Genomic DNA, 6,000 nt, shown 5'->3' with positions numbered 1-6,000 from the left:
CCGAATCGTTATGGATGTTTGTTAGCACGTAGAGAATTCTACTTATCAATCCAGGATTAGTACGCATCCTTGCACACACGTTATCCTAGCTAATGCTCCCGTAATGAACGTTACTCATCAGCATGCAACGGCATTATCCCGGTACGAATATCGTGGCCCATTAATATCTGCTTCCCGATACGTGGATTATATGAGTTAACTATTAAAACGAATTTGCATAATGGATAGGTGATATGCGTCACGGAAAATGTGTCATAAAAAGGAAAAAAAAAATGACTGGGTGAGTAAACGTTATTAGAAATGAGTAGATATAGTTAAACGAACGTAAAAAATTTTTTTTATACCGATGTAAGTTCTTTTCTCGTTATTATTCGTTTTTTCATTAATCCATTGATTGGTTTAAAAATATAAACGTTTCTACATTAATATTACATTTTTGTCTTTCCAAGTATTTATCGATACTTTTTCGAGAAGTTGCATGTCTAGCTGAAAAAGAAGTGATCCTAGCTTAAGTGAAATCGTTTTTGAGAAAAAGTTATCCGATAATAGGATCGAAGGTTCATCGAATAAATTCACAATTGATTCAATTTCTTAACTTTAGCTGTTACAATGATTACGCTATACATAGAGCTTCATAGTGGTACGTACTACGTAGGTACATATAAGTATAGGTATATATAACATAGATCCGTACATAGACATTCGCGTTGTCGCGACACGAATGACGATATTGAAGGAAAATACTCAGCAGAATTACTCGCGACTTGGTACGGTTACGATCGAACGTTTGCTAGGGTTCCCTCTTAAATGTAGATTTTCAACGGAAGGTAAAACTCCAGGGGTGTCATCTTTTACATCCCTTGTCTTCTTTATTTTTTTTTTTCTTTTTTCCTCTCTTTCTTCTTTTTCTCTTCTCGAAGAAAGTAGAAACGTTGTCCTCAAATGTTCTCAGTAACAGCGACAGCAGCAGTAGCGGCAGTCGTTCGTTCATGATTCTTTGGAAACGCGATAAAATTTCCTTTTTCCTTTAAGTGGTCGGTTAATTAAATTTCTTCGTCTCTTCTTTCTTCTTCAGCATCGCACCCATTATCGCAGAGACCGATTAAATTTCCTTCTTGTTCTTTCCCTCTTCGTTTTATGAGCACGTCACGTATAGTATTTTCTTTTACGTCTGCTACTGTATCTTTTTTTCTTTCCTGGTTGATTATCATTGTCTCGATGTGTAAGTTGTTCGACTTAATTATAGATATGCCATTGCTTCGATAAACTTTTTTTTTAATGTTAATATAATATATATTTACAAGATGAGATATGTAAATGGAATAACTGCGTTTTCTATAAGTGAATGAGATTAATCTTTAGGTAAAAGTAATTTTCAAGAAAATTTCTTTTTTTATCACTATACTTATCATTTTAAAGACTATAACTTTTACCTGAGAAATAATTATAAGGATAACGAAGGCAAACGAAACATTAAAATATTTATATTAAAATTGTTTTGTAAAATAAATCGTTCAAATTACCGCTGATAGTGTAATCGTTCTGTTTTTCTTGTCTTCTAATTATAGAAGTATGTAAAATAAGCTCGAGGTAACGATCGTGTAAGCGTGTATGTCGTAAAAATATCTCTGGTAGGTAATGAAGTTGTGTTCAAAGCCAGGACGATGAATGAAAAGAAGGGTGTTAGACTCGATGCATGCACGTGACTCGTTCATTCTCGTATCCCACGATCGAGTGCTTTCTTGTGACACACATAATTGCAAACGCGTATATCGACCTTGCTTCTGTTCCACAAAGAACGCGCAATTACGAAACATTGTCTGCCTAGGTGGTTACTATTTGCGATGTTAATAAAATTACTTGTCACAGAAATGAGAATAAAGAAAATTCGAGAAATTATTTAAACGTGCATAGACGTATTTTGCTCTTTAATAGGTTATTTGTAAATCGTAAAAATTGTATCCTATAAAATATGTTATTATAATATCGATAAAATTAATTCAAACATCATTTTGGATTTGGCGAACTTTTCTATATGGTATGATTTAAATGATATGTGAGCGAGAGTAACCAAGTGATTATTGATTGAATGTTGAATCCAAATAAATTACAAAGAAAGAAATAAGTTATTCCCAGAAATCTGTTATGTACAGTGAGTCATAAAGATATTTGGACAAATATTTGAAAATTGAATAATTTTTTTTGAATTAGACAAAATTCCTTGAATCTTTATATAGATACAGAACTATTTTGATCATTTCCTCAACGAAGAACATTTTTTCGTAATATTTTAAGATTCGTGACAAGAACTGGGCTCTTGGGTGATTTAGACTAGGATTCGAACTCGAACCGTTTCGTGATAGTGATTGCATAAAATAATTCATGCATTTGTAAAATCAATATAATATATTAAATACGCGAAAAATTGAAAACAAAAAAATGATTTTTGATTATATCGTAAAACTTATCATTTTAAAGATTTTTGGATTTAAATCAGATATATTTAAGACGATTAAATCTACAAAATGTATTCCTTTATATATATTCTTTTTTTATAAATACATTCGATACAAATACTGTATAATAGCTTATTTTATATTTTTTATTGGATAGAGGTACAACAGAGAATAAATTTTCTTTTTCTATTTATTTTACTAAACATATTTCATATATTAATTATCATTTGATATTTATTCCAAATTTTTATTTTTCTGTATTAATTTTTCGGTATTAATTTTTCGGTATACATTCCAAACTTTATATTTTTCTTTATTCATCTTAAAAAAAGTTATTCAATTTCAAATATTGTCTGAATATTTTTATTTATTTTTATTTACGACAACTGTATGTAAGTCTGTATTAAAGATTCGTCCGATGGATTCGTTCAATGACAATGAAATAGTCGCATCTGGACGCACGTTGTGTGATGTGCACGCACAGATACGCGAAGAAAGAAATGAGATAGACGTCCATCCAACGTAAAGGGGATGTCCGCTATTATTATCGAGAAAAATAACTCGTAAGTGAAATGTTCTCTGAATAGAGATGAACGTAGGTCGTCACGTGTCAAGACTCGTAGTACATGTACGGATTATTGATTTAGTGAAAGAATTGTAGTTCATCATTAATGACGTCTTTGTAGCAATGTTAATAATACCTTTTTCTCCCTTCTTCCCTCTCCCCTCTCTCTCTTTCTCTTTTTCGATCGTTGTTACAAAGGGATCAATCTAGCATACTTAAAATGATCGTGGTTGAAAGTTTCTTCCTCTAAATGGGCGTACAACGTGGGCATCCTTTGTGAGAGGTAACATAAATTAAACGCGTCCTTTTAAAATTAAATGCTTTTTTATATTCGCGATGGAGGTTAAATTTATCAGGTTGAAAGTCCTTTGATTTACTCTATACTTATATATATATATATAAACGTGCACTATTCCCGGATGTGTATATATTGAAAATGATATCTGAAAAAGAAAACGAAAGGAAGAAGAAAAGTCAAAAGTTCAGACGGACGTAGATCGATAAAATTTAATATTTTACAAACAAATGTAGATGTTTCAGTATATTTTATAAAGAGATTCATCTGAATACGAAGAGTAGAAATATTTTATATAACGTGGAATCGCAAAACGACGGAAAAATTTCTTGGCACCGACAGAAAGCTAAACCGCGAATATTTATATTCGTATACGAAGATAACCGAATTTCACGAGTCCGGTATAAAAATTCGGTCAACCGATCTGGGAGCTCAAACAAACTAGGAACACGATGGTGAAGTTGTAATCAAGCCTAGATGGGTCGCATTGATTGACAATTTTCCGTGACCTCTTGCAACCTCTTTTCCCATCCCTCAGCTCCTGGAACTCCATCGAATTCACGTTTCGTTTCGTTTCTATTGCGCATAATAGAAGCAAGTGTCGTGAAGGAGAGAAAGAGAGAGAGAGATAGATAGATAGATAGATAGATAGATAGATAGATAGAGAGAGAGAGAGAGAGAGAGAGAGAGAAAGAAAGAGAGAGAGAGAGAGAGAGAGAGAGAGAGAGAGAATATGAGTGAGGTCGAGAGATAGAGAGTGGAAAGATGGTAGAAGGGGAAGTATGTCATCGAAAAATTGGAATATGGTACTCTATTCCACGTGATTCGATGTTGATCTCCGCTATTCGTCAGATGATTCATAAAAAGAGATATTTTTGCAAAAAATACTCTTCATTGTATAAAGGTATTGTCTATCGAAAGTTATTGATCACTTAATAATCAATAACTTTTCTGTGACTTTGTAAAGCTGTGACGATGTAAAATGCTTTGGTCTTTTAGATTCTAAAAAGATTCATGTTCTTTGAGTCAAGCGCAATCAAAGAAATTGCTTTTTTTTCTCATCCTTCAACGAAGCTTTCGAAAATACTAGCGCTTTAGAAATCGACGAGGGCTTTTCCTTCTCTCTTGTGCCAGTTTGCAACTTCGAACGGATACCGTAAGCCCTCTCATCAACAATAACCTCGAACAATGGATGCTCGGGATAAAATGCAAATTAGTTCATAAGTCGCAACATTAAATGATTGTCAGCTGTTAGAAGACGCCTATTGTCATGCAATATATCTCAAAGATGTACTGGTGTTGAAAGGAAAGGACGCCTTGCAAGAAAATTGTTTACTTAAGGTTATATAAAGCACATTGATTTCAAAATCATAAACGTATATCACCTCTCCTTTCTTTGTCCATTAACGTATAGTGCGTATTTTATAAGAACATTTATATTTGTAATTAGAGGGGTTATAATTAATAAATCTTGTGAATTTTGAACGAAGCATTTCTATTATAGAGCAGATTGTTTAACATAACATTCTCTAAGTATTTCCAAAATAAAGATTCTTCGTAATTATTATATAAAAATATTGTATAATTTTCAGTCTAATATATGTAATAGTAATAACGAATCCAATCGGATATTTTCTTTATTTTTAAAATATGCAAATATTATGCGTGCGTTATTCTCTTTGCCTTCTCGAATAGGTTAATTTGAAAGTTTATATTCTGAATCGGTCGACAGGTGAATCGAGAGCTTTACATCTGCTTAATTCCTTTTTCTTTACAGGCCATGACCTCTCCTCCTTCCTCACTTTACATCGAAAGATGTTAGAAGCTTCCACCAGTCGTACTCTTCAGAGAACATTTCAAATATTTACCTCGTATTCAGTATCCAGGGTATCTTATTATGCAAACAACCCACAGTTTGTTATATGAATCTTTTATAGTTAAGAGGAGAGAGGAGAAATTGTAAAATATTAGTGGATGAGAAAGAAATAAATACTATTTTTTACACATACTTTATCCAGGATAGCGCGAACGCAGTCCTGACTACCAAAAATAATACGCCCGAGATATCCACATTAGGGATATTCGCAAGGGTCAGCTCAACCGTAGTGCAATGGAAGAGCCTCGCCCTGGAGGAACCGCTTTCTTGATCACAGTAACCTCTGCGCCAGGTAAGTATGCTTTTCCCCTCTTGTCCAACTAGTTTCAACAGTGTCCTGTTCTGAATTTCTGATGAGAAATGTATTCGAATATAGCGCTCTAAAGCGACAAGAAAATCAACTAAATCGAGAGCTCAAACGTACCTGCTTCCTTGACAATGACTCGTCCTTAAACTAATTATATTAGCTAATTACAAAATGGAGAGTCGAACAATGCGGAATTCTACATTTCGACCATAATTCAAAATCTAAATGAAAATTGCGTAGTTCAATTTCAAGATTGAATTCGTTTTGCTATATTGCATAGTATGTTATGTATATTTGTTTTTAGACTTTTTTGTTTTTATAGCGTATATATAATAAACAGTATTTTCCAGGATAAAAAATTCACAGCATAAGAAATTTTATTCGATAAATCAAATTATTTTTGATTTTAATTAAAATTGTGTTTGATTGTTAACGCTAATACCTTCCTTCACGAGAATATTCAATTTCATCATTTGTATATCTGACTTATCATAGATGCGC

At 32.8% G+C, this 6,000-nt stretch overlaps 1 non-coding gene across 1 annotated transcript; it reads right to left on the bottom strand.

Moving 5' to 3' along the window:
* Positions 1 to 5,330: 5,330 nt before the first annotated feature.
* Positions 5,331 to 5,492, bottom strand: LOC124949001. Its single transcript, XR_007100931.1, has one exon. It is a non-coding gene; the product is annotated as a U1 spliceosomal RNA (small nuclear RNA).
* Positions 5,493 to 6,000: the final 508 nt, after the last annotated feature.

This window comes from Vespa velutina, chromosome 4 (assembly GCF_912470025.1).
Source record: "Vespa velutina chromosome 4, iVesVel2.1, whole genome shotgun sequence".
Classification (NCBI taxonomy): Eukaryota; Metazoa; Arthropoda; class Insecta; order Hymenoptera; family Vespidae; genus Vespa; species Vespa velutina.
Note: the sequence above shows the minus strand (reverse complement) of the source record. Positions and strands in the feature narration are given on the sequence as shown.